Here is a 22,179-nt window from a genome sequence, read left to right as displayed (position 1 = left end):
GCTTCCACATAGACTACAATAATGTTAATACAGTGAACTCATCTCCTATATTGCTTATTATTACATTAGTACTACAATTGTGTGGGTGTGTATGTTTTTGTTTGTTGTTTATTTTTTTGTTTGTTTTTGCAGTGCACAGAATTGAACCCAGAGCCCTGTACATAGTAGGCAAGTGCTCTACCAATGAGCTACACTCCCAACCATGCATTTGACTGTTTCTTTGTTCAAATTAGAAACATTCTTGGTTCATATAGAATCACTATGGCAGATGATCTCATCATTTGCTCATTTGTTTAATATTTTTAAGTATGATCTAAATATGTAGGGTTTTTTTGTTGATCCTCATTAAATTTCAGTTTGATGATTTGGCATTTTGAATTTTGAACTAAGCCATGCAAAATTCATCTCATGGAATCATCCTATGTAATGTTCCTTAAAAAAATCTTTGGTCAGATAAATTTCCTAAAATATTTATACTGTATTATTATCTTGCATATTTTGATAAACATCAGATACTCAAAAGTTCTGAGAGGTTCTTCAGACTAAAAAAAAATAAAAATAAATAAAAAAGAAAAAAAAGATAAAAAATAAATCAAATTAAGCTTTACTCACCTAATATTACTAAGATTTATTTTTCAGATAATACTAATAGTATTCAATAAAGTCATGTTCTGCCTAATGCAGTTTATGAATTGTTAACCTAAATCTATCAAATTTTTTAAAATTTTGATTCAATGTTCCAATAATATTACCTGTTAGTTCCACATTTGGATAAATATTTAAGAAGATGTATGTCTTCATCCAAGATACTGAGAAAAATGGTAAAAAGGTAGTATTATGATAAACAACTGAATATCTTCAGCTATTATCTGCCCCTGATTATGTGATATTTTCTTAATATTGTTTTTTAATAAGAAATACATAAAGTATTCACCTACTTGATGTATAACCCATCCTACACTATTTCTTTTAGATCACAAAATTAAGATAACCTTGTTCAGTGTTTTAAAATCAGAATATTTCCCTATTTAAAAAGGGAATATACCAAAGGTAATTTCGGTTGTATTTTATTGTTTTAAAAATTTTGGATTGTAGAGTAAATGATACTTCATATATATTGTTATAATTTAGAACTTCATTTTTCTCCCAATAGTCCATGTATTCAAGGCTTGGTCCCCCCACCCCACCAATGGGGCTACTGGGAGGTGGTAGAACTTTTAGAATGTGGGGCCTGATGGAAGGAAGTCAGGTCTTTGGCCCCTCCTCCTCTCCTTGTTTTTCCTAGCTGTCATGGGATAAGCAGCTTTGGTTTACAACACACTTCCCTCCATGATTTTCTGCTTTGCCACCATCCACAAAGCAATAAAGCCAGCTGAACATAAACCAAAACCTTTGAAACTCTGAGCCAAAATAGACTTTTCCTCCTTTAAAGTGGATTTCTCTCAGATATTTCTCACAGCAATGGAAATCTAACACAGAGATGATTTAGAATTAGTTAGGTAATATACTACCCACAGAGGAAATAAGACTCAGAGAACACTAGTTACTGTTTTTGTCTTACATGTAATAATAACTTAGTGTGTGCATTTGTCTTCCATTTCATATAAATTCAAAACACATGCACAAGAGGCTTCCATTCTACCTGCTGGAAGGTCTTATTTGCAAGATTTGTGTGAGTGTGTGTGTGTGTGTGTGTGTGTGTGTGTGTGTTTCTTCCCTCCCTCTCTTCTTTTTTTCCTTCCTTTCTTCCTCTGTCTCTTTCGTAGTGCTGATGATCATACCCATAGTTTCATGCATCTAGGCAAGCATTTCACCACAGAGATATGCCCCCAGCTCCATATTCTACAATTTTACTTGTAAAAAATTTAACAGGAGTAGTAATTTCAACAGAGTAGTAAAATAGTCCAAATTAGTTCACACTGGAAGATTTTTCTGTGATTGCTAGAGATTCCTCAGTGAAATATTTAAAAAGAAGAAGAAATATAGGGTGAAAGTAAATATCTTACTTTTGTATATATAGAAATTCAAATCAATATTAACGATAGCTGGAAACTATTTTAAGTGAAATAATAAATGTATGTAAAATCTAAACTCAAAATGACATTTCTATATTAATTATCCCGTGTCTACAAAGAAAGAAATACAAATGATTAAAAGTTGAAAACATTATTAGGAGAGAGGCACAAGAGTGTCATAAGTTTATAATTTTTTACTTATAAATGTGTCTTGTATTTAGACAGCTAGTATGCACTCATATTCTTGGCAAATTACATTTAAATGCCAATAAAATGGTTATACAACTAAATCAGTGTAAAAAAATATCTAAAGCTAAAATAATTTATAGAAGCTACTTCCTAATCACTCCTTTTGTCAGGTTGTTACTCTTTAGTTTATATTGCTACTTTTGGCACTTTAAACAGTGTAGTTTTCTCATCTTTCATACTGTCACCTCCCAAAGTACTTGTGCTCCATGCCTGGCCTACTCATGTGTTCAGTCCCATATGTGTTACAGACTGTGCTGTGGTATATGGGACAAGAGTTTGAAATTGTCATTAGAGATTGGTGTTAGTTTTTCAACTTACAAATGAGTGAAGTAGAAAACAAAAAGATATTTTGTCAGTATAGACAAATACATTCTAGGTGCATATCAGTGATGACTCATTTCCAATCTTTCTAAAGGCTGAAGTGTCCATCGCTTACTGGAGGCTCTGACCCAACCAGTGTTGAGGGTTTCCTTAAGGGACTCCTGGATAAAGTGAACAGACGCAATGTGATGATTCTTCCTCATGCTGTGTGCTTTTAATGCATGCATTAAAGGGCTGTAGTTCCTTGTCTTGAGGAGCTTATTGTTTTTGCTGGGTCTTAGTCAAATTGTATCATTGGCTCCTAGTGATAAGGTACATTATTAATGTCCTTATACTTTGATTTTTTAATTTGAACAACTCAGATTATAATACATGCTTGGCTTTTTGTGTGGTGGACTAATATAATTCTAGTAGGGTTTTGCTTTCTTTTCCATTTTATAAATATAATTGTGTTATTTGTACATCAAAAATGATTATTATTCCCGATTTTTCTTAGCATCTGTGTAATAATTTTGCTTTAATTTATCTTCCAAGATAGAAATAAGTAATATACTGTTACTTATCACTAATTAAATCTTCTTTTAATACACATAATCTCATTCTCTTTTCCATCTGCTTTCCTAGAAATAATGTTTATTAAAATAAGATTATAATTAAAATGAAATATTTAAAAATAGGGGGAGGATAAAGAGGAGGAAAAAGAGAGTTACGAGAGAACAAAATTGACCGAATTTTATTGTTATATTGTGTGCATCTACAAATATGTGACAATGAATTCTTGTATGTCTAACTAAAATGCACAAATACAGCAAAGTTTGAAAAATAAAAAATAAATAATAACCTTTTCCTTAGCATTTAAGGCTTTATGTAATATGTTAAAAATGATAAAATTTAAGTAGTAAAATGTATCCATCTAACATTCAAGTGATTTCTTTTCTTCTAACTATGATACAAACTTAGGGATAGGAGGTTACTCAAACCAAGCATCTTTGGCTATTTAATGTCACAGGTAATAGGTAGAATGTCCCTTAGCAGAAAGAGGCACTACTTTTTAGTTACTATTTCTTAGCCATAATTCTTTCAGTATTGTTGCCTATAAAAATCATTAATAAGTCTATAATAGTTGGAGGCTGCATTTAAATACTGTATTTTATGGAATAATATAATAATATCTAGAAGTTATAAAGTTTTTATTGTGAGCCTAAAAATTGTGCTAGATGCATTGTCCCTTTGACATTTGGTGCAGATAAAAACAATACAGGTGAAATTCATTCTTTAGATTGAATTTTGACTCAGGAAAATATTTCCATGAAAATCTACAAGGTGATAAACATTTAAAGGTAAATTGTATATCAAATAGCTTTATGTTTTCATATTTCTAAATTGAAAAGACATCAAAGAGGAATACAACTGGGGAATTTTTTTTGAACTTATTAATACAAAATAGTTTATTAAAATACACATGAATCTGTTAATTATTAGAACATTTGTCTTTTTAAAATGTAACTATACCATTAGTTATATGAAATATTTGTAAATATTTTAAAATAATTTATACACAAATTTAAATAAATTTTAATCTGTTAGTATTCAGAGTGTGCTGCTTGGAGCTTCAATTGGTAAATTTGGGGTGTTTATGAGAAATACAGAATCTCAAGTCCCACCTAAACTTTTAAAATGATAATTTTCTTTTTATCAAAACCACAACAGATTTATACATATGCAAATCTAAAAACCTATTTTAAAAATAAATTTAATTGGGCTGGGGATGTGGCTCAAGCGGTAGCACGCTCGCCTGGCATGCGTGTGGCCCGGGTTCGATCCTCAGCACCACATACAAAGATGTTGTGTCCGCTGAAAACTAAAAAATAAATATTAAAAATTCTCTCTCTCTCTCTCTCACTCTCTCTCTTTAAAAAAAATAAATAAATTTAAGTGATTTAAATATATATTTATTATGAAGAGGGATAGAAAAAAATATGTAACAAAATATTAAAATTGTGTTTAAATCAGTATATTACTTTAAACATTTTTAACTACTTTATTATTAACTTATACTTGGAAATAACAAAACATTTAAATTAGATACTAAAATATGATATTTTCAATTATTATATGCATTATTAAGAAAATTCAGACAAGTTAATGGATATTCCTTTGTGCTTAAAATCTGTTAAGCCACCAGGGGATGCTAGTGCTTTTGATTTGCAACTGCAAAAAACTAAATCTAGTTTTCAAAAAGAAAAGAATGAGTATGTGTACCATGTAAGTAAACCCCTCAAAGGAAGAAAAAAAAATGATGTATGCTATTAAAGTGGAAAGCTGAATTATAAATTAAATGTGATATACAATATTCTTTTATGTGAAAAGTATCATTTAAAAACACTGTTTCTACTTTTTGCTTTCTGCAAAGTTTAAAGAAAATGTTTAGCATATAAATATTGAAGAAAATATGCTGAAATGTGTACAGTGGTTCTCTCATGAGGCTAGCATTGTAAGGTTTTTATCCTCTTCTGTATTCTTACATGTTTTTTTCTATTTAATTTTCCACTTAGTCACAAGGGGGATTTCATTTATAACCAGTTTTTAAATAACTTTAAAAAGGGAAAAAAGAAGAAAAAATGAAAGAAGTGTCACACTCATTTTCCGAGACATGTTGGTGCTAAATTCAAATTTTATTTGAGACTTAATCAATTGTGAATATATTTAGGACACAAGAAACAAAGCATTTGAAGTTTTGTGAATAGGGTTAAGTAATATTTACAATGTCAAGATATACCTTAGACTTTCCAGTTTTCTTGTGGTGCCTAATGAAGCTACAAGTAAAGTAACATGACTTCATTACAGATTTCCTACTTAAGTGGGTATATCACTGGACATAATTTCAGTATGAAATTGTTGGTTGAGATTTACCCTAAAATACTACAAAGATATTACCTTTGTCAGAATGAATGATTCTTTTACATCAGGAGGGTACCATTAATATGATTTTCCTAATGCATCTAGAATGAACTCGGTTTCTATAAGTGTGGCAAGTTTCTTAAGAGACTTTGTTAATATGTTTGTGGTTAACTTAGGTCCAGGAGGAAAAAACAAAACAGTTAAAGCAAAATATTTAGTGAAATATATCTGTGGTTTATTATAGATAAAATATGATAAGTAAATACATACACACACACATATACTCCAATACTGACCTGCCGTTTGAAGAAGAATTTAAGTAGTTAACAGTTTTGCCTTCTTTTCCCAATTATTTTGCCACTAGTGTATCATATATACTTGAATGTCACTAGTATGTATGAAGTTCAGAGAGCTGCATTTCTAATCAAATTTAGATCAATTGCACTTGTAATTATGTGTGTAAAAAGTATGTAAAAATATATATTATTTAAGAGTTACACATTTTAAAAATAGCATAATTCTCACCATATTATGTTTACTTTTCTATTTGTAGTATCATGTAGTATCAATCTTCAGTTATTTACAGTGTAAGATAATGAAGGACAAAGCATATGCTTACCTTAAGAACACAGCACAATATTCTTACTGGTGGCACACACCTGTAATTCCAGCAGCTCCAGAGATTGATGCAGGAGGATCATAAGTTTAAAGTCAGCCTCAACAATTTAGAAAAGTCCTAAGCAACTTGGCAAGACCTTGTCTCAAAAACAAAAAAGGACTGTGGAAATAGCCTATACTTAGTGCACCTGGGTTCAATCTCTTGTACCAAAACAAATAAACAAACAAACAAACAAAACACAACAAAAAACAAAAGCATCATAGCACAAGTTTTCCAAAATTTCATAGAAAAATCTCTTTTCTTAGTGTACAAATGAGGTTAAGGAGTGGCGTGTATATAAATAATTGCTGTTCTAGACTCAACCCCACTGAGTTCTTGTCCCTTAAGGTTCTAACACTTTATTATTTATGGCTATGACCATATACCTTTCTCTGTGCTTGCAGGCACAGAAAATGTTTTTCCTTGGTTCATCTTGATATAAGTGAGAGAAACTGATATTCCTAAACAACGTTTATCAAACTCTATGGGAGCAAAAAATAAAAATAATCTGATGGAAGCAAAATTTTAAAATTGCTTATCTGAAACATTTCCATTGTTAAATTGTTAAATTTAAATTGTTAAATTTCCATTGTTAAATTGTTAATAGAAGCTGGGCACAGTGGTGCTCACCTGTAATCCCAGCAGTTTGGGAGAAACAGGAGAATCACAAGTTCAAGGCCAGTCTCCTCAGCAATTCAGTGAGGCTCCTTCTCAAAACAAACAAATAAATAAAAAATAGATAGGTATGTGTCTTAGTATATTGCCCTTGGCTTGAATCCCAGTACCTCCCCCCACCAAAAAATGAATAAATTAAACAATCCAAAAAACAACCTAACAGAAGCAATGAACAGGTTCTATTTAGACCTAACTTGATCTTCCTTATAATAATTTAAAGACACAGTAATTCCAAAGGGACTAATAGTTCTTTAAATTTATTTTTCCTGGCTTTGTTCCAGGTAATACCTCTCTCAGGAGTCAGCTGAACTTTTATAATAGGGACTAAGAAGTGTTATAGCTTAAAAGCACTAACTTCACCAAAGCCTGCAGATGTCCAGGGAGGTAACTAAAAGCAGAATAAAATCTCAGCATCTTTGCCTTCATTTTGTATCTGTCTCATTTCTGCCTCGAACTTTGGGTTGGATTCTGGCTCAGCTGTGTGTGCAGACATGGTAAACATTTAAGGAGTTTCCATCTGACACTGGTAATCCTCCCCCTTCAAGGCTAAAGACATCAAGATAGGAGGAACTAAGATATTTTCAAGATTCTAGAAACAGTGGGCCTTGCAGGAAGACCACCCAATGGTGATGAGAATGCCCCCATCCTCAGCAGGAGCAATTATCTAAGGATGGGAACTGAGGCTGCCTTCCAGAACCAGAAACAATCATCTCAGAATGAGACCTGAGGTGCCCCTTCTAGTGTTAATGGGTTCCTTGAGGCCAGTGGACCTTCCCTGAACTAGACCTGGCACAACTATCAACCAGACCACAGGTTGACTGAGACTGGCTTGCTATGCAGATTTCTATTCCCTCCACTTTAGTTACTTCCCCTATTTAATCCTAAAACTCTGGTCAGTGTCCAGGAAGACAGGGCTGAGGTTATTTACAGGCTTGCCTTCTCATTATGGCTATACTAAATAATGTTTTTTCCTGATTTCCAACACCATTTTTTCCCATTTTATTTTTTGAGCAAGTGGCTAGAGCTGGTCTATTGCAACTCCCCAGAGACAGGCCCTCCTCTGGCCTAGGACTTTAGTAGCCCTTGGGCTGCTATCTTGGCCTTTTTTACCTTCAAAATCTATTCTGATGGTTTAACTTTTGTAAAGTTGCATAGTCAACTTTCTCTTCCTCCTCCTTATTCTTTCTCCTCTTCTTCTTCTTTGTCTTCAACCTTGATATTTCAAGTGTGCTCTATAGATCAGCAGCAGCAGCCGCATCTCGGAGCTTGTTGGAAATGCACACCTGCTTCCCATCACCATTTCCCATCTGAAGGCTACACCAGAATGAGAGCTGATTCCAGATAGGGATGACTGAATAGATAAATTTTAGAATAAGGATGGAGAGTACAAGGCAGATGTGATCCTAGGTTTCTCTGTTGCAACCTAAGGTAAATGAACATGGCATTTTCTTCTTCTTCTTGATCCCAGACTTTGCCTGCATCAAATTCTCAACCCAGTATTTCAAGAATTCCCTAATATAGATTAGACTAAATCTTTCATTATAGCTTATCTAAGTCATTGAGTATCAGGCTGCCAATTTTGTTTGGTCTCAGAGAAATCAAAGACAAGTTATTTTATAAATAACAGCTTATAGGGTATTGAAATGTAAATTCGTAGTAAGTTTAGAAACTGGAACAAATATATATAATGAGCCACAAGGGCTACATATAGATGAACAGAAGAGCTACATATAGATACTCATTCCCAGAAATAGAAAGAAGATTTTGGACAAAATTCCTACAGATAAAAAAAGATTTTAGTTTTTCTTAAAGAGAGAAGCAAAATGTCAGAGATTTCAGGGATGAAAGAAACTATTCACCTTCCACCTTTTAAAATTGTAAAAAGAAAAGAGAAGGATGGAGAAGAGGGAGGGATAAGGGGAGAGACCAAAGGTACTCATTTGTCTTGTTAATAGTTTGTCATTGATATCATATTACATTGATGTTAAATCATTATAGTTGAGAATTTTTTTAAACTTAATTGAGAGTATTGAAAAAAGATAGCAAATTTTGCAATAAATACTATCGATACAACTATAACCTCATGCTCAGGGTTTTAATCAAGTTGATTCACATTCCAGGTGTGTTCTGCTTTTACAATTTGTGGGAAAGGACAGATGTCATGAGAATATTAAGTGGTAGAGAATTCTAGTTGTTTCTTTATGTCTGGCAGTGCAATCAGCATCTAATATTAATACAATATGATAAGATAGACTTAATTACTTCTGAGAAGATAAGAAATTGAATAATATGTATCATAGTTAAGTTTAATCCAGAAAAGAGATAACTTTTCTTGAAAATAAATGAAGAGATTGATTTTTCTGATGATGGAGTTGCCTACTCCCTAGGCTTTTCAAAGAGAAAACTTTTTTCTACTTCAAATACCTAATGTCTAGGGGCTGGGTTTGTGTCTCAGTGGTAGAGTGCTTGCCTAGCCCATGTGAGGCACTGGGTTCGATTCTCAGCACCATATAAAATAAATAAATAGATAAATAAAATAAAGATATTTAAACAATAAATACCCAGTGTGTAGAACAGGTTTGAACCTAATAAGTAAGTGTATTACTTAAAGTTAAGTGCAAAAAAACCCTAGGTATTTTAAGTGCAGAGTGATTTAATACAGGGAAGTAAGTGTAAAGGGGAGAAAAAGATTTTCCTCAGCTCTCCTAGAGACTCTTGCTGGGTTTGAAAGAAAAGCTGACAAAGACAGATTAATGTGAAAAAAGCATACTAATTTAACTTAAGTTCTATGGGACATAAGGAATTTCATAAAGAAATGAAAAAAACTAAAGAAAATAATAAACCTATAAAATTGCTATACAAGGTTTGAGGAAGTATGTAATTGTGGGGAAGTATTACTGTGTTAAAAAATATTGAGGGAAAAAAGGAAAGAGTAAATCTGAGGGGGACTTACCATGGTGTGTTTGTTCAGATTCATCTCTGTGACCCTGTGTCTTCAGAAATAATGATACTCATTTTCTGGGAGGGGAGTACCTCTCGAAAGAGTATCTGATAACCTGCTTCAGGGCAATGTCAGAAAATATTTCCTAGGTGTTATAGTCAGCTTCAAGGGAAAAAAAGTGAGAGGAAAGTGAGAGTGTCCTTCCTGCTTCTGCTGTTTCCTGAAATGCCAAGGTGCTGCATTTCAGAACAGAATGGCCTAACTCCATCAGATACTAACAAAGGACTGGAAAAGATGAGGGGGAAGTCAAGATTTCAAATTTTCATGTTTTCATTTATATTGCTATAATACAGAGTTCTGGAAGGTACTACTGACCCTACAGAGATCAGGAAGCTTAATGAAACACTGCTACTCAGCAGAATGGTCTAGCAGACCCAAAGCTGGTGGCTGACAGTGAGGTGCATCAGTGAAGGCCACATAGTGAAAGTTCACATTTCTGAAGCGTATTTTCACTGCCAGAGGCCAAATGGCCTTTACCAGTTTTCTACCTTCCAAATTTCTTGCCAGTTGAGCTCATTGGCAGAAATAAATTCCATACAGAATCCCAGCTGCTATGATAATAGTTTGAACAACAATGATTTGTGTTCACAAATCAATAAAGATTTTTCCTGTCTTCCAATTCCTATGAAACTTGCAAAAGCACAAGAAAGGATAAGAGTGAGTACCAAGCAGTGTAGAAAAGGAAAATACCATTTTTTCTCTACCCTTGTAAGTTCTCTAATGGGGCTTCCATCAGAGTATAAAATGTGACCCCCCCTCACACACACAGAAACTTATTAACATGCATAACTCATATATATATGGGTATATCTCAAAGAAGTGGCTTAGAAACCTGGCTTAAGTAGCACCTTCTGTTACATCATGAAACCAAACTATGAGGAGGCAAGTTATGGGGAGATGATCAGGAAAAGCACAGTAAAGAAGAGTAAGTAAGGTTTGTTATTCAGGTTCAAATTTGTGCCTTCTCCTTCAATGTCCCTAGTAATTTAGTCAGTCTTCTCTTCCTGATACAGAGGAAGAGGTACACATACAAGTGGAAATTTCCTCCATAGATGTAAATTTCCCTTAAAAAGGCTGTTTTCAGAGCTTTTCTGTGTGTGTCACCTATTTCTCAAAATAATCAGCTCAAAGTAATTCCTATGCCAAAGAGCCATATTGAAGGTAGGATATTTTGGTCTCCTACTGTCCTATATTGAAGTAGCATAATTATCTTCTATAGCAGAAATAGACAATAGTCAAAACGTAAGGGGAAAAAGGAATGATTTGCAGGAAGACAAATGGTACATAAAGTTCTCCCTCAGTATCCACAGGGGATTGGTTCTAGGGACCCAGGGATATCAAAATCCACAAAAGCTGGAGTCCCTTAATACAAAATGGTGTTGTATGTGCACATAACCCGTACACATCCTCCTGAATACTTTAAATCACTTCTAGCCACTTATAATACCTAAAATAATGTAAAAACTTCTTGTTGTTATACTGTATTACTTAGGAATAATGTCAAGTTGAAGATCTGTAAGTGTTCAGTATAGATGTAGCTTCTTCCCCCAGATATTTTCAATCAGCAATTGATTGAATCCACAAGGAGAGATGACTTGATATCTAATGTGAGAGAAAATCAAGACTTTTACATGATTACTTTTCATTTCAATTTGCATTCTTGAAAGGAAGAGGGGAAAGGGGCATGCCTAATAATGTGGCCTAACCCTCTGGCATCTACTTAACCAATTCCATGCTCATTGTAAGTGACTTTTACTAATCATGATGAATCATAATGTGTATTACTTAACCTCAAATTGAAAAAAAACATTCTGCATATACCGATATCTGTCATGTAATGATAATAAAACCGCTGAGATAGAATATTGAGGAATACTTATTTCTGACTGTGTATTCACAGATTATAATTTGATATATCAATTCTTTTTGTGGTTTAACAAATATTTATTCTGTTGTCCCTCCTGTTTGTAATATAAAGCATAGATAGATAGAATTAGAAGCTCTGTCCCTAACACTTAAATGGTACCCTCAGAGTGATTGACTCCTAAAACTCTGTCCCCTAAACTCAATTGAAATTGTTGCAACAAAGTTTCTGTCCTGATCGAATTTGGAGAAAAAAAGTTGGACAGAACCTGATCAAAGATTGATAAGTGAACAAAATAGAATATCCACTCTTTTTAGTAGGTGAACTGTTTTTTCCCACCACTGACATGGATAGCTTTCTGTAAAAATTCTAACTGCATGCAAATAAACATACAATTCCATATGTATATTTGAAATATCTACACATGTACATGTCCCTACCTTCAATGTCCTGTCTCATCAGTACCAAATGCACAGAGAAAAACAAATGCACCACAAAGAGAACAGATGGGAGTCATTACTCATAATTATAGCCAGGATCAAGGGGGAGAAACACCCACCCGGCAGGTGGAGTGTTCACTTTGACCAAATTGTCCAGAAATCTGGAAAGGGAAATATTGTTTAAAACATGGATCTTAAAATAAATCATGATTATAAATACTCTGGTCTTTTTGTTCTTTCCATTTTTCTTTTTTAAACTCGATTCTTATTGCTGAAAAATGGAATATTTGGCATGATAAAATAATAAGCAGAAATTAAGTTGTGATGGGACTTAGAGGATTTCATAATGAACATGGATGTAACTTTTTTCTCCTCTGCCTGTAAAGCCTATTAACTGTCATGCCAACATTATTTTGTTGTTGTCACTTTAAAGTGGAGATGTGGAAATGGGACTATGTGGAGAAAGAGAAGACCTGAAAACCATTGAAAGCCCATCTTTGTTTGGGAAATTTGCTTATTTTCTCTAGACCCAAATACTAAGATTTATGAACAAAGATCATCATTGTTCAAACTATTATCATTGACCTTGATGCTCACTGTAGGGGCAGAACAGAGGGTAATGCCTTTCTTGTTCATAATAAAAGTTAGGGCCAACACCCCTATAACACAAGACAGGTGAGCAAGAGAACATCCTAATAAATTTGTTTGGTCATAGTTCTACACAATACAGGAGACTTCAAATTGAAGACCAATGGACTAAGGCTGAAGTGTCAAATTTTTATGCTTAGATTTGATGAAGGATATACAGCTATGAAGACATATTATTGGACAAAAAGCATCTGAAATAATAGAACAGATTGGAGGCTGGTGAGTACCTAGAGAAGCCTGTCTGTGCAGATGCTTCTTGACCCATTGGTTGTAGGATTTCTTCCTTTTCAGATATGAAACAATGTCCTTTCCAGAACGGGGTTCTTATGACTTGTAACCAAACAAAGTAGGTTAGATTATTATTTATGTCTATCTCCTATACAGAAAGGTGGCGTGAAGTGAGAGTAAAACATTTTAGTTTTTATGGCTGGTTTTGGGGACAGGGATTCTGGTCTGTGAACTGCCTAGGGGCAAGAAACATTCTGGTTTTTTTTTCTGGATTTCCTCAGGGGAGAATGAAGAAGAGTAAGAGACAGAAGGGCAGGAAAAGTTTACAAACTCTGTTTCTGAGGTTGCATCTAGAGCCTCCCCATCAGTGTATCATTTTCTGAGCCCCAACATCAGCAGAGGACAGTAGGCAGAAACTTGAAAGTGGGCAAAGTAACCTGCCCTCAGGATGCTTGTATTTCAGTATACTTAGCAAAATGGGAACAAAGCAACAGGGCAGAGGGTAGATTCCTAGAGGAGAGAGAAAGAAACCCACACTGTGACTTCCTAGAAGTGATAGAACTTTCAAAGACAGAGGGGAATTTTATGGACTAATTTGTGAATTCAGTTGGTTTGAAAGTGGAACAGAAGACATTCTACTGGAGGCCTTCAGACAAACTTTCTTTCCTTCTTATTGACTATCTTCTATGTTTGTCAGTTATGCAAAAAATATATGCTGCATCATATCACAAAGGCAATGAAGTTGATCAGAAGCATAGTTCATTGTATTATTGATATGAAAATCAGACACTGAAATATGAATTTCCAAATTATTTCCACTCTTGTGAATACTTCAATTATACTTATTATCTATTATTCTACCTCTAAATCAAAATTATAATAATTATTTTCTTTACCAAATATCTGGTGTCAATTCATTTTTCACACCATGTAGATTTTAACATAGAAAAATTATGACACAAGGAAGATGAAATAGGCTATTTTCTACAACATCAATACAAAGGTAATATAATGTACAACATAGTGCCTCTACAGTGTATTCCTGCATTAGTATCTGTTTTAGGTATATGGGAGATAGCATTTTTGAAAGTCAAATCAGAGGAGAGATCTTGTTGAATATTCTGTGACTCTAGAAAGGTTTACATTTTAAGCACAACTGATTATTCTAGCCTTAGAGCAAGGGATTATATTGACCCCTCTTTAAAAAAGGTGTGAAAACATTTTTATGAGATTAAAATGATCTCACAATAAAGTAGTTATCTGGAAAAAGAGAACCCAATAGCCTTTAAAAGAAATAAAATGAGACCTGAAACACAGAATGGTATAATGTCCAGTATGCTTACAAAAATCACTAGATGAATGCAATAGATAGCCTCACAGATGGTCCCTAATGAACTCTTTGCTGTGGGACATACATCATTTTTGTAATCATCTCCCCTTGAGTATGAACTGGACTTATTAACTTAAAAGAATATGACAAAAGAAAAGTTATGTCACCTCTGAAATTAGATTATCTAAAAAAAACATGATTTCTATCTTGGGCTCTTCCCTCACAACATGAAATCACTAGCTCTGAAGTCATCGGTTGCATCATTAGTTAAGTAGATATACAGGACACATAGTGCATAATTAAACACCCTCCTCGTAATCGCCAATTGCATGAGCTACAGAGTGGTTATTCAGCCTTCTATGTAAGCTTGAAAGTAGTTTTTCAGCCTTTTTAAATGACTTAAGCCCTGGCTGAAAACTTGACTGTATGTATCCATATAAGATACCCTGAGCCACAGCCACCCAGATTCACCAAAACAGATTCCTGGCCCAGATAAATTATGAGATAATAATTATTGATTGTTTTAAGCTTGGGAGTAATTTCTTATGGAGCAACAGACTAATAATATAATGTATAAAAAGTAATAAGATGTGCTCAATAAAGAAGACAAAAAACAATAGAAAGAGATGCAATGATAATGCAGATTATAGAATTATAAAATAAATATTCTTAAATGACTCTCATGAAATCATACAGCATGGAGAAACCATTGGATATAATCATAAAATGGAACTTGATATAAGGAGATAATAGAAAGAATTTCAACAGAAAAATGGAAACTCTAAATAAAAATCATCTTTTTATACCACTGTTTCTATGTGAATCTGTGTATGTAATTGTGTGCACATATGGGCATGCAGAATGAGTGAACAAATTTTAATTAATATTGATCTTGTTTTTAGCTGGATAGTAAAACTTTTCTGATTAATTTGTCTTTGAACTTCTTTATAATTTTAATAATTCTTGCATTTTGTGTAGTTTAAGTAATTCTTCATAAAATCTTATTTTTGATATCTCCCCTGAACATCAAGACTTCAATATGATAGCTTCTGAATATAAGCAGTAATAATAATGAGACATTACAAAAAGCCATTTGTTTATGTAAGAGTTTAGAATTTTTTATTACTTAAATACAAACAGAAAATATTTTAAGTGTCAAAATTGGAACATAACTTAAGTAAAATGCAAAAATCTCTATTCTAGAAAAATTTGGAGTATATTATAGTCATTCTAGACATTAATGTCATAATATTTTATAAATATACAAGTTATCCTTTAAGTTATAAGACTTACATCTATAATAAACATCTCTGTGACAGTGACTGGAAGTACATCTGTAAGATATGCAGAAGTATTATAAAACAAAAAAAATATTTCTTGTTCTACATTTCTTGGCATGCAGGGAAAGCTCAGACAAAAATGTGGAGGAGTCAGTTGATCTTTGCTGAATACACCCTCTCTTTCATACTCATTCACTCACACTGCCTCCCACACATTTGTAGGTTTTCCTATTGAATGATTGAGATCCTCATGAATTTATATCATCCCCAAATATGCACTCATAATGTGATCATAGACAACTGCTATGATGTGCTGTAGGATAGTCAAAAGAGTTTTGGTGTCTTTTCCAATATTTTTACAATGTTAAAATAGTGAATATAATTTCTTCCCTATAATGCATAATGTTTTGATGAACTTCTTGAGAAGAAGACCAATGGCAAAGTCTCATGACACAAATCCTAGATTAGAGATTATAGCAGACTGATTTAATGAAAAGGAAATACTATATTCCTAAATTATATCCTCATAAGACTCAAGAAGTCTTTCCACATAAGACTCAAGAAGAGGTTATCTACTCTCATGAATTAGATTACATATCATTATCTCCTTGCAACACTTCTCTAAAAGCATGTTTCTGTGCCCTTTTTAATTGCTGAAGAAGTATAAAAACAAAAAATTTGTTTTATTTGAACTTCTTATAATTTTAAATTTCATATTATTAGCAGTAGTATAAATGGAAAAGGGGGCAGAAATAGTAGAATCCACCTAACTTTAGTACTGGAAACATCTATTCCTGTAATTTTTCAATGTACACATCACTATTATTGTTGCAAAACTATTGCATATTTCATAAATATAATCATTTTAGTAAATTAGGACAATGTGCATAAACAGATCTTAGAACATTTCTGAGTATCATGTTGTTCTGAAATATATCATAGCAACAGTGACAGTGTATATTTCATAAAACAACGTTGATGTGAGAATACAGTGTTTTATGGTTTGGATGTGAGATATCCCCCCAAATTTCAGCAGACTTCTTCCTTAGATACCAGCTGTTGAGTGGGCTATTTCTGGTAGCAGCATGGAACAGGAGGCAGGCAGTGCCAGAGATGATTAAATAAAGGAAGTGCCAAGAGAAACAATACACACAACAGCTGGAAAATGTGGGAGAGGTTTTTAGATATGGTATGCAAGTCTTTTCAGAAGGCACCTTAATATAATAATAATAATAATAATAATAAAATATGAGAAAAGGGAAAAAAGAAAAGAGTGTGTCACATTAGATTGGATAGGGAGAAAGGATAGGAGAGGAGGGGAGGAGTAGGGAGAAAAGGAAAGGCAGCAGAATAGAATAGACAATATGATTAATGCATGTACATTCCATGTGTGTATTATATATCAAAATGCATTCTACTGACTAAAGAAATGAATAAAAATTAAAAATAATAATAATACAATAAAAAACACACATACAGCTGAGCTCTGAACCCTAAAAGAAATGAAGTCATAAAGGGTCATGGCAACTATTAAAACTTCCTTTTAAGAATTCTGTCCAAAATGCCCGTTAGGAAATAGAACATATTTGAAGAGAAGAGGTTTGAGGGTATTTTTTGCTACTTTCAAGTGCTCTTGCAACTTTAAACTTAATGTTGTCACACTGATGGGAAAGAACCTAATTGTCTCCTTGCAGCAGGAGAGAAGTCTGCTGCTATTAGAGTCTACAGTAAAGCAGCAGGCAGCCTAGAACCTCAGAAGAAGGGGTAGGTTTAGGGTCACACAATGCACATGCACACCATGCAGGAAATGGGAAATGTAAGTTGGCGTCATCTTTACAGTTCCCAAGTTGGCAGTGAAATCAGAATCCCAATGCATCTGTGAACTTCAGCCTGTGGCTGGCATCCATGCAGAGGCAGGGAGGAGAAACAAAAACACACAAAAAGCTTAAAATACTGTAATATAACTCTTGCCCTCTTTTTAATTTTATTTATTTATTTATTCTTTTGGTAAGGAATTGGCCTCCACCTTTCCCAAGTGTGAGATGCTTTTTGCCTTTTTGTTGCTCTCTGACTATGCCTTTAAGCTGCTGCTTTAATGGCCCAACCCAATCATGCTGACAGTCAAGCACAGCCAAAGGGAACACCCCAGGCCACCTGAGGTTCACAGTGGAGTTGAGTGTAATCTCCTTTTCGAATCCATAGGTGCAAATATTAGAAGTTTGTGAGCAAAATCTCAATTAAGATGAATGATTTATTATACTGTTTCAGGAATGGCAAGCATCAGTGTCTATGAATGCCTCACATCTAATACTCTAGTGGAAAGTGTGATGATAAAGTTTGTGCAAATTATTTTACCTAGAGGGTTGATACCCTGTTTGGAACCCACCGTGAGGCCTGAAGTTCAAAGTCAAGGGGTCAGCAGGGCCATGCTCCCTCTGAAGCCTACAGGAGTGGATCCTTCTCTCTTCTCTAGCTTCTGGTGGCATGTGGATATCCTTAAATTACCTGAACTTTCAGCCACCTCTATCTTCAACTGGATTTCTTTCCTCTGGGTGTGCTTTTATCTCTGTGTCCCATATTCTATTTTCCCTTCTTAAGGTAACACCAGTAATAGATATAGGGCCCATCCTTTCCCACTAAAATCACACTTTAATTTTATTTTATCTACAAAGACACTATTTCCAAATAAGGCCACCTTCACAGATCAGTGACTGACCTTGTGGGGCAGCTGTTTGCAGAGGTTCCTAAGCCAGGCAGAGGGGTAGAAATGTAAACACTCTCTAGGAGAAAAGGTTATCTCACTGTGATGAGCAAAGAGAAGTAAAGCTAGGGATAGGATCTGTGACACAAGTGGCATCTTCTCAATAACATACAATTCACCATGATTTAAACTCAAATGTAATAATAGCTTTTCTTTTTAAGTTTTGTTTATTTATTTTTTATTATATCATTTATTTATTCTAATTTGTTATACACAATGGTAGAGTGCAATTCATTTCATATTATACACATAGAGCACAATTTTTCAAGTCACTGATTGTACACAAAATATTTTCACACCAATTGTGTCTTAATACATGTACTTAGGGTAATGATGTCTATCTCATTTTACCATCATTCCTACCCCTTTGCCCCCTCTCTTCCCTTCCCTCCCCTTTGCCCTATCTAAAGTTCCATCATTCCTCCCCTGCTCCCATCCACATCACCATTATGAGTCAGCATCCTCATATCAAAGAAAATATTCAGCCTTTGGTTTTTTCATATTGCATTATTTCCCTTAGTATTACAATCTCCAGTTCCATCCATTTACCTGCAAATACCATGATTTTATTCTCTTTTAATGTTGAGTAATGTTCCATTGTGTATATATACCAAAATTTCTTCATCCATTCATCTACCAAAGGGCATCTGGGTTGGTTCCACAATTTAGTTATTGTGAATTGTGCTGCTATAAACACTGATATAGCTGTGTTCCTGAAGTATGCTGTTTTTAAGTCCTTTGGGTATAAACTTAGGAGTGAGGTAGCTGGATCAAATGATGATTTCATTATTAGTTTTCCAAGGAATCTCCATACTACTTTCCAGATTGGCTGTACCAATTTGCAGGTCCCACCAGCAATGAACAATACTTTTGTTTTTGTAATAAGCCAAATTCAGGTGCTAGAGTGTCTTACAGTTGCATGCCAAAGACCTCTCTTTTGAATATTTCTCATAACCAAATCATCTGGGACATTTGGAAGTGGAAATATCATCTACCATGCAGTTTGAACTCTAAATAAATATTATTTCAATGGTTTTTGCATACTCAATTTTCATTAAAAGGGATAGCAAGTACCCTGAGCTAGCAATTACAGACAATGGCTTTCCCTTTCATCATTTCTGATAAGAGGAAATTTTCAATTCCTAGAAACAAAAGGTCATGACAAACCATCAATAAACAGAAACTGGGTAATACTGTGCTGTGTTTCTTTTTCTTTAATAAGGAGGTAGCAAAGGCAAGTAAATGGGGCTTAATCCAGGTGATCTCCAAAAGGAAAAAAAGAAGCCTGTGAGAATCATCTAGAGGAGTAAAAACGTAGCCTTAGCCTTCATCCTCTATGTTCATATGACTATTTATGTGCAATAAAATGTGATTTTAGCCATTATCTCATCTTCAGTATTACATTTAATGTAATTTCTGACTACTCATGGGAAGAACAATCTCAACTTTAGGACATTTTATGACATGAATATAAGCAGAGATTTCACTTACCACTTCAACTCCCTAAAATTGAAAGTTTCAAGTGCCCTAGTATATCCATATATGTTTTATATGCCAAGCTTCTCAAATATAATGGCGTTTAGATCCTGGATTAAAAAGATAATCTTCAAGTTTCAGTATTCAGTGTCCTCTTAATGTTAAGTTAGCCTTATCCTAAAACAGGCCATCACTTTCAAATTCTTGTTAATGGGAAAAATTTAATTCAATAAAATGGAAGATTTTAGTGTTGGAAATTTTGATTTAGGGTGAAAGTTTCTACCCTCTGAAGATATTAAGAATCATAAAGTTCTAAAATTCTTGCAGTAGAAATGTTGCTTACTTATACTGATATATATTGCCTATAAAGTTAGTCATGTGTTATTATGCAAAATACTCTGTTCTTTCTGAGAAAACTTTTCAATAAGCTTGATCAAGAATATTAAATATGAAAAAAGGGAAAAACCTTTAACAATGTTGAAAAGTAATTAAAAATATATTTCACCATATGCTCCTATCATTAGTTCACTTCAGCAAAACAAATTTCTAAAGCATTTATTATCCCCCATCATTTTTTAAAGAGCCCTATGGTTCCCACATGGCACAGAAGATATACAGATAAAATGAATCATCCCTTAGAAAGTATGGCAGAAAATTCATTTGTCTACATTCAACAGATTATAAGAACTGAATCAGTGAGGTTGTCTTTTCCCCTTTTATAAGAAAACTGTTGGAATGTTTCATCTCCACCTATGAATTACTAAGACAACCAGTGTGATAAATGTCATTGTTATGAAATAAATGTGTTTCTCCCCAGTTCAAAAGCCCTAATCCCTAATGAGATGGTACTTGGAGCTGTGGCCTTTTGAAGGTGATTAGAGTTAGATGAAATTATGAAGATGGAACCTACATGATGGCACGAGTGTCTTTATGGGAAGAGAAAGATAGCAGAAGGTGTTTTTTTTTCTCTTTGTCGGGTGAGAATAGAGCATAAAGTCAGGAGGCTACAACACACAGGAGAATTATCACCACAACCTGACCTGGGACTTCCAGCCTCCAGAATTATGACAAATAAATGTCCGTCATTTAAGTCAATTTGTCTGTAGTAATTTCTTGTAGTAGCCTAAACTGACTGTAACAGACATTGAGAGGGCAATGCAATCTATCTTATTTCTTTAATGATGGGAGCATGAGAGTTTTCTGCTTAATTGTAAGTGATAAAATTAAACAGAGTTTTAACTTAAAATCCTGTACAGTGCCTCTGAGAACATACTCATTTTAGGAGTTAATTCAAAATGGTTATGAATTTTTCAAGAAGGTTGAAAATAAGTATTTTCTTCAATGAGGTGACAATAAGCTTCATGCTGGCAGAATATAATGTTTGTGAAATAAAAAAATAGGAGGATAATGAAGAGTAATTGTTTGACAAATCATAATCTAATACAAAACCTAACATTTCTGAATGGAAATAACACCTCTCATATTCTATGAACCAATACTCCATAACTAAGGAGAGATCCTGGACCCTGCTACTGGCTAGGTTTTTGACTTTCATACTGCTGTGGCTGTAATGGCCTCTTCTCCACCTGGCATCCTCTTCTTAAGATTGACTCCTCAATTTAGGTTCCAGGATGGAGTTCAAATTCAGGTCCTTCATGAATTTTGATCATGTAGTATTGTAGGTTTTGGCAGTCAGATCAACAGACATGATAGAGAAGACGAAAAATTTCTTGCAGATATGTGGAAAGGGTGACCACTTTCTTCAGAGAGTACTTACAAATAAAGAATTAAAGATTTCAAAAGTCTATTAGCAAGCTTATTAAAAGTATTATATGGATTAATGTTATTTTGTATATAAAATATTAAAGGATATAGTTTGATATCATCCTTTATAACTAAATTTTTAAAATTCTGTTTGCCTTACCTCCTTTAAGTGTTTTCCTTCTAGAACTCTAATTTCCTAGGTCTTAAGAATAAAATTTAAACAGGTGGACCATTGTGCAAAGTAAAAGTGCCACTTTCTCCTACTAAATTCTGGGCAGCTTGGCAGAGATTTTCAAATGGGTTTCTCATCTTTCCTCAATAACCAACAAGGGTTTGTTGTTTTGTTTTGTTGTTGTTGTTTTGGTTTATGTGGACTTTTATAATACACAACCCTATGGGACAACATCAGGTAATTGGATGAATAGATGACATATTTTTTAAAAACGTGTGTTTTAAGGTATGGAGTTTTTAAGAAAGGGATAAAAAATGTCAAAAAAGTTGGTCATAAATTTTTACTTAAAAATATAACTCAAATTATGATGTCTTTCTTGAAAGTAAAATCATCAAC

This window comes from Ictidomys tridecemlineatus, unplaced genomic scaffold (assembly GCF_052094955.1).
Source record: "Ictidomys tridecemlineatus isolate mIctTri1 unplaced genomic scaffold, mIctTri1.hap1 Scaffold_40, whole genome shotgun sequence".
NCBI lineage: Eukaryota > Metazoa > Chordata > Mammalia > Rodentia > Sciuridae > Ictidomys > Ictidomys tridecemlineatus.
Note: the sequence above shows the minus strand (reverse complement) of the source record.